Source organism: Elephantulus edwardii, unplaced genomic scaffold (assembly GCF_000299155.1).
Source record: "Elephantulus edwardii isolate Elephantulus edwardi_28Jun2011 unplaced genomic scaffold, EleEdw1.0 scaffold00008, whole genome shotgun sequence".
Classification (NCBI taxonomy): Eukaryota; Metazoa; Chordata; class Mammalia; order Macroscelidea; family Macroscelididae; genus Elephantulus; species Elephantulus edwardii.
The window spans coordinates 31,074,475-31,087,648 of NW_006399758.1; the positions used below are offsets into that span (position 1 = coordinate 31,074,475).

The 13,174-nt window shown below is 36.7% G+C and overlaps 1 pseudogene; it reads left to right on the plus strand.

The window, feature by feature from the left end:
- The first annotated feature begins 10,420 nt into the window (after window positions 1-10,420).
- On the plus strand, window positions 10,421-10,828 carry LOC102843176 (annotated as a pseudogene).
- Window positions 10,829-13,174: the final 2,346 nt, after the last annotated feature.

The following is a 13,174-nucleotide window of genomic DNA, read 5'->3' on the forward strand; positions in this document are numbered from 1 at the left end:
AAAAATGGGTGACCCTGGAGGACATTATGCTGAGTGAAACATCATAATCTCAAAAGGACAAATACTGCATGGTGCCACTGCTGTAAAATGAGACTGGTATCAGGTTTGGGGTAAGACTGAGAAAAACTGGATAAATTGTGTATACTACATTGAAACAGATGAGGGAGAGAATAATTTAAAAGCGATATATGATAGGGTATTATAGTTATCACAGAGTCCACAATTAAGGTTGCATAGTGGAGTGTACTTGGGGCAGTTGGAAGGGTGCAGGGGAATTGTATACCAAAGAAAGAATTTTTCTTTTAGTTTTCAAAGAAACGAGCAAATGGGACGGGGGGTGGTGGACATGTGGGGGAGGGCTGGGCAGGGAGAAAAGTGCAACAATGAATGAATAGAAATCCAAAATCTCTGTAAATATTCATTAAAATTATTAAAATTTTTAAAAATTTAAAAATGATAAATTTTTTAAAAATAAAAAAAAATCAAGCAACATAGTTTTAATGCATCTTACTTCAACCCCCGAAAAAGGTTTTCTGATTATAATCAAATTATATTTATTCCCATAGAGTTATATGAATCATAAGACTAGGTAGAAATGATCCACAGAGTTTCCAATATTTTAGATCTTTATAGAAGCAAACTACTACTTTATTCTTCCAGGGAGCAGCTGACAGATTTACACTACTAATCTTTAATTTTGAGCCAAGTTCTTAACTACTGTGCCACCAGGGCTTCTTCTACTTATTACGTTGTTATTGCTGTTACGTGCCATCTAGTCACCTGTGACTCATAATGAATGGCTCTGAACCCTATCCTATTCTGAGCCAGACTCACTATCTCAACACAACTAACACCATTACCCCTGCTACTCTGTCTATCCATCCCATGCATGTCTTCCTGCACTGTCCTTCCACCTTTCCAAGCATGATGATGCCTTCTTTTAAAGACTGGCCCCTTCTGTCAATATGCCCAAAGTATTTAAGATGGAGCTTCAAAGTCCTTGCCTTCAAGGAGCAGCTTGGTTTCACCTTCTCCAAGACATACCTGTTTGTTCTCTTGGTCGTCCACAGCATCAAGACTTTTCTCCAGCATCACAACTCAAAGGCATTTAATTCTTCTGCCTTTATTCTTAGTTGTTCTCCAGCTCTCTAATGCATAGCAAGTAATTGTGAAGACCCTGGCCTGAAATCAGGCACATTTTAGTCTCTAGACTGACGTCATTACAAGAAGTGATTTGAGGCCTGAACCATCATGTCAAAGACTATTTGCGGGAAGGAAGGTGCTGGCTGGGGTAGGCAGAAGTGGAAAAGGATGTTGGGTGAGCAGGGAAAGCGTAAGGACAAGACATATGTGCCAAGGCAGGAGGCAGGGTGAGGCGGGGTGGGGGGATGGTTGGAGAGAGGAGGCGGGAACCAGCACTGAATCTGTTGGTTATGTCTGTAATGGGAAAGTGTCTTTCATCTGCTCTTTTCAGTAAAATGTGTGTCTATCAGATATCGTTTTAAAGCTGAACATATAAATTAAGATAGACTAGGTCATACACTTCTGAAATAACAGGGCTTCAAAAACCGTATTTCTATGTAGAATAGAACTCTGTTTATAGCAAAGAATGCTTAATCCTTTCCTTTCCAAGTCTAGACTTCTCCGCTTCGGCGAAACAAAACTGAAACAGTGCCAAGATATCTTTAGCTCGTGGTGTTCTTGATTTTTTTTTTTTTTAACCAAAGTGATTGAGTCTAAGGTAAAATGGGCTTGATGAGGCTTTACTGCATGAATATGAAAATCTGGTTTTAGAAACTCTTAATTATCTCTACATGAATTCCATATAAAAAATCCAAGAGAGGACTCCCTAATAAAATTTAAAATAATATAAAATTATGTGGATTACTACTCTAATATGTGCTTTATTGCCATATGTTAAAACAATTACATTTAAAAAGTATTAAGTATGTAAAATTCTCACAGAATACAGATTTTTCTGGAACCAGTCATGCAGATATACTTTTGAAAATCATTCACTGAGATAATCTTTAAACCTTAAACCAAAAGATAATCTAAAGTCTTCTTAAAAATCAAACAGTGGTTTCACTTAATTAACAAAGAATGTCTGACTTTAACATGGCACTGTTTTCATATATGTGTCTATATTCCCAAAAGCAAATAAAAAAGTAGATAGAAAATTCAAGAGACAGTTATTACATGTTAACAGAAAAGGTACAACTCAGGAAAAGAGGTTAAGAAACTGCACAACTCAGAGAATGTATACTCTATCTCAAAGTTAGACATCTAGAATTTGCTCATCTATCTAGTCTGTTCTGTATATTCTCAACAATAATGACAGTACAGTGCAGCTGCTAGAGAATGACAAAGGAAGTGCTAACAAAGTAAATCAGTCAGATACTGTTCTGAACAATGATGTGTGACTGTGGCAAAACAACACAAGAAAAACAGACGCAACCAAAAAAAAATGAAGGTAACAGAAGAGCAAATTACCAATTACCCTAGAGCCACCATAAATCCATCAGAAGCTGGGCACAGCCAAAAACTGATTGAAAGCTGTATTAGCATGACTGCCCACTGGAAAGGCTACATAAACCTTTATGCAAAATAAAGACGGGGTCAGTTCTATCCTGATTCATTCATATGTTATGAGTATCTCCTAAACCTCAGTTTCTTTCACCTGCTCTCACTTGGTGTTAGTGTCTTTCTTGTAGTCGCCGTGTTCATTCAATGTTTTATATCCATTATCAAAAGTCAGAACTTTCTAGCTTTTACTTGAAGAGGTCCCTGCACCGCTTTGGAAATCATCCCCTTGACACTGAATTCTTTAATGTGACCCTTACAGTTATAATCTTCAAAATTTTTACCAAATGGCTGAGCAAGACTAAGCAAATGAGAAACTTGTAACACACCAAAGAGATTGAGGAGTTTGTAAAGAAGATGCCTGGTGTTTTGTAGGAGCAAACACCTGCAAATAAGATGTATGGAATCCCAGTAAGGAGATTGGTCCATTTTACCAGCCAACGTGGCTTAAAATGAGGTCCTCCTGACCCAGAAAATGGGTAGTCAAGGACAACCAAGAAAGGAACTAATAGTAATGCACACATCTTTCAGATACCAAATCTTTATAGTATGAATCTTTAGATCTGGGAGACACAAGAAGAGCTGTAACCCTGGAGGAAAGAAATGACAAAAAGCTGCAGTAAAGAACTGGGGCCAGAACACGGTGAGGTGAGCTTCCAGGTTCACAAAGAAAGCTGAACGCCTTTGTGCAGGAGGCTTGTTGGCTTAGTCGAGATGCCTCTCTATGAACTTGGCTAAGCTATGTTTGTGGATCTGAGGAACTAGTTCGCGCCAAGTTCTGCTGGAGTAGTAGGCTTCCTTAAAGTACTTACAAACAAAGCTCTACAAGAATTTTGTAGGACTTGTCCAAGAAGGGCAGAGGCCAAGAAAATGTAGGGCTAAGAAATCAAGAGAGAGAAAGAGGAGAGTCCGTGGAAAGGCTGAGAAGAGTTTGTCCTGCCTGAAGAAGTGCATCCTAAATAATTTCTGAACCTAAATTATAAGCTATTACTTCCCTTATGAACCCCACAATTTTAAGTATTTCTTGTGAATTCTCTGGACTATTTGACATAAATTATTAAACCCAATAGAGAACAAGTTCTGTGGGAGAGACGGTTGGTGCTCAAAATAGTAAAACTGTTTGGGTGCTAGAAGCATATTTGACCTCCATCTCAGAAGAATCAGCCTTGGGCTTTGATCTTGAAGGGAAATGAGAGTTTAGATCTTTCTACCACATTGTTTTCACAAACACAAACTATTTTTTAAATGTTCTAAGGAGTAGAAATTTATTATCTAAAGACTTTTAACTATATTTGTTATAAACTTGGTTTAAGTGCATTTTTAAGTCATTTTTTCTCAAGGCAAGAGTTTCATTTTCATGCTACTGGTTCTACTCTAGACAACACTATGGAATTAATTTTTGCATTTTTAAAAAACAAAAAAAACTAATTGAAAGAAAGATTTACCTTGATGACTCTTTGTTTCCGTTTTTTGAAATTATCATTTTAATATAAGATGTGAAATTCTTCTAAAAAATTGTATTATGTTGATGCTTATAGGTGCACTGGCAATAAATTATACTATATCTTACTTTTAACTCTGAAAAATTGCATTTTGTTACGAAAACAGAATAACTTAAACTATGAACTTGTACCTTTGTGGTATATACTTTAAGTTTGTGTACGTTTCTATAATGGCTATTGAAGAATATGTATGATAAGTTATGTAAAACATGTTCACAAAATTTTCATGATTACTTTTAGTTGAGCAATAAAATATAAATTATTTTATATATATAGATATATATACATACATATATATCTGTAATATTATATTATACTTCTGGGTTATTGTTGTTGTTATGTGCCATCAAGCTGACTATGACTCATAGTGACCGTATGAACAATGACCTGCTGAGTGAATCTTACCGTCTCCTGAGCCAGCCTCATCATCTCTGACACACTTGACCCCATTGCCACAGACACTGTGTCAATCCATCTCATCCAGTGTCACTCCACTTTCCAAGTCCGATGTCTTTCTCCATGGACTAGCCCCTCCTGACAACATGTGCAAAGTATATGAGATGAGGTTTCAAAATCTTTGGTTCCACAGAGTAGCCTGGGTTCATCCTTTCAAGGACACACGTTTGTTCTCTCGCTTGTCCATGGTATATTCAGTCCTCTTCTCCAGCACCACAGTTCAAAGGCATTGACTCCTTCTTTTGGTAGTTGTTGTCTAGCTCTCACATGCATAGCAAACAATTGAGAAGACTATGGCCTGTATCAGGTGTACCTTAGACACTATTGCTCTTTCCCCCACTGGAGAGGTCTCCGGCAGCAGATTTTCCCAAGGCAGTTGTCTTTTGATTTCCTGGCAGCTTCCAAAGGTATTGATTTTGGATCCAAGCAAAATGAATTCAATAGAACTCCAGTCCTGCCCCATCAATCATTTAAATATTCACACTTCAGTTATTCAGTCCAATTCAGTTTGCCACTGTGTTGATTCCTACTCATGACACTTCATGTGTATCACATAGTACTGTACTCCTTCGGGCTTCAAAAGGCTAATATTTTAGAGGTAGATCACCAAGCTTTTATTCAAAGCACCTGTGGAAGGAGTATAATTGACAAAATTTTGGCTAGTAGACAGGTGTGATTAACTGCACCACTCAAGGATTCCATAATTCAAGAAAATCCTAGGAAATGTGAAGGGTGCAAGAAGCATAATTATGAAATATGGATTCTTGGTTATTTTGAAGTGAAAAGCCTCATATAATACATCACAAGATAAATAAGATAATAACCCAAATCAGCTCACTGTGTTGATTGGGAACTGACTCATAGTTTGTGAGGCTTCCTCTTTTGGAGCTCCTGATGGATCTGAACCATCAGAGAAGAGCTGTCTACAGGTTACCAGCACAACTTCCTACAGACTATGCCACCAGAACTGTCTTAAATAAGGGAAGTTTGAACACAATACAGAAAGGGTTTAAGGCCAGTCTATGGCAGAAAATATTTCTTTAAGAGGGATGTTAATGAGCAATACAAATATATACAAAATAAGTGTCAGAGAGGCATTATTTTGGCAGAATACCATTAAGCCTGTCCAAAGGAGAGGGTTCCTTGCCAAAGGTTCAATCACATGAGATCCTCTCGCAAATCCAGTCATACATATCTAGATCAAAATCCCTCCCTGCCCTGTAACTTGGTTGTTAATGTTGACCTATTTAAAGGAAAGAATTGTGCAATCCATGTCCTTATGAATATGTATATCCACATATTTCTATTTCTCTTTGAAATTAGTAAATTTACATTCTTATTTTATGTACCCCTTTTTGATAGATCATTTGACTTAATATTCACAGGCATGATAAGGGCTAAAAATTATTCACTGCATAAATGAATGAATAAATAAGAGGTACATGCAGAGTGACAATAACGACTATAAAGCTACAGACATGAGGGCTACATCAAATGAATCTTCTCTAGTATTAGATGATATGTGATACTTCTTGACAATCTTATACTCATCTTTTCTTGGCAGCGTGTGAACCACGTGCAGTGTTTCTCATTCAAACTTTAACTGATCATTATTACTATTTCTGAGAGCATATCCTAAAATAATTAGATATAGTAGTTTGAAAAGACATATTTACTCATGTACTTCTCCAAAACTAAACATTAAAGCTATTTTTTTGTATATTAGCTTACTAGAAGAGATAATGGAGGAATACTGCAGAATCTAAAGACAGAAGGAAAGAGAAGAAATAAGTTAGTAGGCAAAGGAAATTCTGCCTAAAGCTAATAATAGAGGGAATACAGAGGACACATGTATTCTGTAGAAGTTTTAATAGACCAGAAAAAGATGGCAGCCATGCTTCTGCAAGTAGGGAAGCAAGCTAGAATAAAAGAAGAAGGACTGATTTAAAGTTTTTAAGAGGTAGTTGGCTCACCAAACATATTCCCTCACCCACACCGGACATGAAGGGGATAGAAACTTTCTAGCCAAGGAAATTGACATTATAGTCTCTGAAAAAGGAACAACAGCAGATCAGTGAACTGGGAGGCAGAAGGTACAGCTAAAGACCAAGATAATGCTCTGAATGCAGGAGTATTAAGAACAAACTTATAAATCAAATGTTAAGGTATCGACCCATTTTCCACAGTCAATCCTTCACACCTACAGCCAGTTTTATAACTCACAAAACAGTGTGAAAAACTAAAAATCTCCTTCAGAGATTCTGACTAGTAAGAGAAAAATTAAAAAGGAGAGTGATGTCAGGAATTAAAAAACAAAACACAAAAACAAGACCAAATGAAATCAGCTTGCAATCATTCATTTAATAATTATTAATTAATACAGTTAAGAGTTTTTATAAGTGTATTTTTAAATCAAATTTGTTGAGCTAATAAAAACGCTGCTACCATGCTCAGTTTATGTATGATTCTTTTCTTGTCTCCTGGGTGTTACTAAGATTTTCTTTTCTGATTACTTTTAATGCAATTTTGCTGTGATTTTTGGAATGTGATTTTACCTGATTTTCTTAGAATTTTCTCTGTTTGAGGTTCTAGAACTTCTTCCAATCTGTGGTTTGTGATCTTTTACTATGTTTGGAAAATTCTTGGCCCTTATTGTTTAAAAATCCTTTTTCTCATCAGATTGTCTTTCCTTTTAATTCTGAGCTATAATTACAAATACACTAAATTGTCTGTTTGCCCATCAATGCCTTGTTGGTTTTGATTTACTTATCTCATCCATTTTATTTCAGCTTTGATAATTTATATTCACCATTAATTCCACTGATTCTTTCTCCAGCTGTTTCATCTCCTGATAATTCCTTCAAACCATACTTTATTTTTCATACTATGTTTTTAATTTTTAGCATTTCCTTTAGACACAATACTAAAATGTCCATTTCATGTATCAAAGCTTTAATACATTTATGCATATTTGTCACTCTGTGCACTACACCATTTAACAAATTCATTATAGTTACATTAAAGCGCCTATAAAATACATAAAACTTTTGGTTTGTCTTTGCTGTTGTTATAAGATGCTATAAAGTCAGTTCTGACTCACAGTGACCCTACAGACAACAGAACAAAACACTGGTTAGGCCTGTGACATCCTTGTAATCATTGTGACATTTGAACTAAATGATGTTATAGCTACTACATCTGTACATGTCCTTGAGAGTATTATTCCTTTTTTAATTTTTTAATAATTGTCTACTTTTTTAACTATGATACCCCTCTCCAGAGTTTCATACCTCCTGATAGCATGTCTAAAGTATGTGAGGCAAAATGCTATCATCCTTAATTCCAAGAAACATTCTGGTTGTCCTTCATCCAAGGCAAATTTTATTGCTTTTATCTTCACCAACTCTTATTGTTAGATGCCATTGAGCTGACAGACTCAGACCATATGAAGAGCAGGCGGAACCTTGTCATAACCTGCATCTTCATCACAATTTCCATCACACTCAAGTCTATCATTTTAATCCCTGTGTCAATGTATCTCATGAAGGTCTTCCTCTTTCACTGATTGTCTGCTTTTTCACCATGGTAGCTCTCTCCAAATTAACTGGCAATCCTGACAATATGCTTAAAATATGTGAAACACATACTTTCATCATTCTTGACTCTAAGGAGTATTCTGGTTTCCATCTTTTTTAAAAAAAAAATCATTATTTTCTTTTTTGCAACAGATTATTCTCAAGTATTTTGCTTTCTTGTATGTTTCAGTATTTTTGTGAGTAAAAGGATAGTACTGTATGAGGGTAAATATTATATGGACTCAGCTATATGTCTATGTACTTTTCCCCTTTCCATTAATGTATGTGTGTGATGGTAATGTCACTTCAGTAGTCTGAAGATCAGCTGCATTGGGTTTATTGTTGTTGCTGTAGTTTCCTTCCTAAGTTATTTTAAAATTCCCAAAAATTCCCACAGTCGTAGGCAGCTATGGCAGAAGGATGGGCAATCTCCTCTCATGCAATTAACTGAAAACTCACTGAAGAGTCAGCTAGGGGTCGGTTCTGATTAGATGGTACACAACAAACAACAGGCAGCTATTTACCTTGTGCTGTATTTGAGATGTTGAGATATTGCTCAGTATTTCAATTCTGTACAAACAAGCCTTATACTTTTGCAAGACATCTCTTTCCCTGCTTTTAACTCTTCCTCAGTGACAAGCTTTTCTTTGCATTCATTATAAAGATAGTGGTGAGGTTGGAAGTCCCTAAACTATCTTAGATCATGTTGTCTGCAAATAATTCTTCTGCCTCTTCCCTAGGCCGACCAACCAGAGAAATAATGCTTTCAGTTAGCAGCTCTTATCTGTACAGAGTATGCCACCAGAGCACCCTCCGCCGGTAGGAAATCCTTGAAATTCTATTCATAAAGTGAATCATAACCTTTCTAAATTTGACCTACACTAGATTAGTCAAAATAATGCTTGCTGAATGATACGTTTAATATAATTTGGGACAAATTCCTGGTGTCTGGGCTCCTCTACCATTTAAATTAGCATCGGTTTTTAAAATGGTGTGCTCATTAAAGTACTTGTTTCCTCCAAAAGCTTATGGAGTGTAATTTTTACAAACAATTAGTGCGATGAAGAGGAACACAATCAGCCAACAATGCAATGTTTTCAAACAGCAGTCTAATAAAAAAATCACAAATAACTCAATTGACAAAAATTCTGGAGGTATTGGAGTTGGCCTCGTCAATGGAAGTTAAATCTACAGAGCCAAGGGAAAAATGAAATTCCCAGTTGATAAGCAATCATCCTAAGGGGGGAAACGCCACTGCAGTAAGTGCCAGTTGGCAAGAGTCAGGCTTGTTGGCAGTCTCTGTCAATGGCACAGACTGAATCAACATCCTCACAGAACTATCATCTCACCCATAGAGATGTACATGGTTGACACGTTTTTTTATAAGAACACTGGAAAGCTCTTTTGCTGTGCCTTTTCTAGAATAACAACATTCTGCGTCTATTATATGAAATATTAATGAAAAAGCAAAACATTTCACCTCATAAAAATACATTTGGTTTCCTGAAACACCATAGGCGTACGTTGCCAAATTTTATTGATGGTTTAAAAATGTTCACCTGTTACTGAAAATAGGCTTGACTCCTTTAAAATACACCATATATATATACTTACTTACACAGAAATCTTTCATTAAATTCATGCCAGAAATTCAAGAGCAAATGATTCTTTTCTTTTTGAGGTTAAATACATGTGCCTTATTGCAGAGAACAAGTTAACAGAACACAATAACATAACAGAAAATTCCCAGCCAGAAGAGAGTTTAAGAAACAAGTTCGATTTTCTGTAATTGGATAGCCTGTAAACAACTAGGCTGTCCTCATGATACAGAGAGAGAAGTTTCAAGAAAAATGTGGGATGCTATCGGAAGAACAGAAAGCCTTTTACTTCTTGTAGGAAAACTGAACTCCAAAGTTACTTGCTGGACTAATAAGACATGCATGTACTGTGATGAGTTAACATACTTGATATAAAGCCAATAACAGAAGCTGAATGCTTTGATTTTACCAACATTTCATTCCCATGTATCTTTCCTTTCCCAAAAGATTTAGTATTGTTTATACAGCAAAAGAATTAGCACTGTTCGCACTGGATTTCTAGGCTAGAAATTTATCTGAGACTAATTCTTTTTTGCACCATTTGGTACTGGAGAAACATATTCTTAATATTGAGAAAAGTATTCTTAGAAGGAACGCAAAACAGCCTGTTAATTTTTCATTGCTTTATGGCAATTTGAATCATCAGGTGTTCCATGAAAGAATGATAGGCAATGTAATTCCATGAAGATTTGCAGCCTCAAAAACAATGGAGGATGGGTATGAAGCTGTTGCGGATAAACATGAGCTGCTCAGTCTTGTCAGCAGCAACCACTTGGGGAAGAATCTGCAGTTGTTGATGGACAGAGTGGATGAAATGAGCCAAGATATAGTTAAATACAACACGTACATGAGGAATACAAGTAAACAACAGCAACCCAAACATCAGTATCAGCAGCGACGCCAGCAGGAGAACATGCAGCGGCAGAGTCGAGGGGAACCTCCGCTCCCGGAAGAGGACCTTTCTAAACTTTTCAAACCACCGCAGCCGCCGGCCAGGATGGACTCGCTGCTCATTGCAGGCCAGATTAACACTTACTGCCAGAACATCAAGGAGTTCACTGCCCAGAACCTGGGGAAACTCTTCATGGCCCAGGCGCTCCAGGAGTATAACTGAGGGGCACTTCCCGGGTCAGGGCTACCACAGACTCCGAGACCACCGTGGGAGGAACTCTCTGCATAGGGAAAAGCACAGTAGATTCCTTTGATATTATTGACTTTTCGACTGTAATACTGTCTGTGAAGTCAAAAATAAAATAAAACCAATTCTTAAAAAAAAAGAATTGCATCTGTGTGTCTAAAATTATTATTAATGATATTTTTAGATCTATTTTTTATTTTAGCTGTGGTGCTGGAGAATAATATGGAATATACTATAAACTGCTAAGAGAATAAACAGGTTTGTCCTGCAGAAGGTGAAACCAAGCTGCTCCTTGGAGACAAGGATTCTGAAGCTCTGTCAGACATCCATGGGGCATGTTACAAGGAGGGATCAGTCCTTGGAGAGGGATATTATAGTTGTGAGGGTAGAAAGGACAGCGTTAAGAGAGAGGACCCTTAATAAGATGGATTAACTAAGTGACTGGGGTAATGGAGGTAAGTGTGTCAGACAGTAAGGCTGGCTCAGGATAGAGTTCAGAGCTGTTGTACATAGGGTTGCTATGAGTCTCAGGTGACTTGATGGCATATAACAACATTTTTTATTTAATATTATATTGTTATGTAAGTTGTTAGTTACTCTCAAGTCAGCTTCAATTCGTGACAATGCTTTATGTCCAGAGTATAACTATTCCATAAGATTTTTTAAGGCTGCTGTATTTTAAAATGATCACTAGTCCGTTTGTCTTCACATATACTTCTTGATGAATTTAAAATGTAGAGCGTAAGGCAAGAACGAAGTGACTATTTGGGTGTTACAGACACTATATATGAGGAGAGAAAAGATAAAATGGAATTAATATATATCTAAAAAAGATAAGCTCCTAAAAAATTATTATAATGGCTATCCAATGCACTCAGGCTTGTCTGTCAGTTTGTCCTCTGCTGAATTTCACGTTGCTGTGATGTTGGGACTTACGCCACTGATAAGTCATATGCCAGCATACCACTCACAGGAGATAGCTTTCAGTTAAGCTTCCAAGTTAAAACAAGCCAGAAAGCGGGAGTGACTCTCCGTTTCTGGCAAACTAGCCATTGAAAACATCATGGAAAGGAGCATAACATTGATATAGTGCTAAAAGATGAATCCCTTAAATCAGAAGGCATAAAATATATGACTGGAGAAGAACTGACTTTTCAAAGTAGAATCTAATGTACATAGAGTAAACTTTTGAGAGCTTCCTTTTTCTGATGGATCCTGCTTTCCTGATATGGTACAATTCAAAATAGGGAGAAACAATTGCAAATATCCACTAATTATCAGAGCATGGAGTGTATGAATACGATTCTATGAATGATTGTAAGATGTAAAACATGAAATGGAATACATGAAAACTCAATATCAATTATTGATACGTGCCACCTCATGAACTGTTGATCATAAGCTTAAGAACCAATAGCAATAAACTAAAAGGAGCAGATTGATTTGAAGACCGCTACAAACAGCAAAAGCAAGACAACATACAGGAATTTACAGAATATCAGCAGAGGTGTTTTAAAAGGCAGATGCAGCACTTGATGTGCTTATGAATGTATGGAAACATGGAAGATAGCTACCTATCTAACTGATTTGAACTATATTATCTCTTGTTTCTATTTCAAAGAAAAGTGGTAAAACAAAATGTAGAAGCTGTAGAACAATGTATTAGTGTCAGATGAAAGTAAACATTTTGCTGAAGATTATTTAAAACCAACTAGCACAGTACAGAAAGAAGCAACCACCGAACTCAAGTTGGATCTAGAAGAGGATGTGGAATAAGCTTTATTATCACTGATGTCAGGTGGAACTTGGCTGAAAAAAGAGAATATCAGAAATATATTTTCTTTTTTAACTGACAATGCGAACACATTCAATTATGTGAATCATGGAAAATTATGAATCACCTTGTAAATAATATTTCTAGACATTTGCTATGTGCATGCAATACCTACTCCTAGACTTAGAAGTAATAATTCAAAAAGAGTAAGGAAATACTGTGTGGGGTTTGGGTTTTTTTTGTCATTGATATGGTTTAAAACCAGGAAACTTATGAGTCAAGGTTATATTCTTCCATCATATTTGTTGTTGTTGTTGTTATGTGCCGTCGAGTCACTTGCAACTTATAGTGACCGTACATACAACACCCTTAAACTCTGCTCTGTCCTGTGCCAATTGCACTGTCTCTGACACTCCCATCCTGATTATCCCAGTCACTGAATCAATCCACCTCGTAGAGGGCCTTCCCCTCCTGCGCTGTTCCTCCACCCTCCCAAGCATGACGTCCCTCTCCAAGTACCAGTCTCTCCTCACAACATCTCCAAAGTA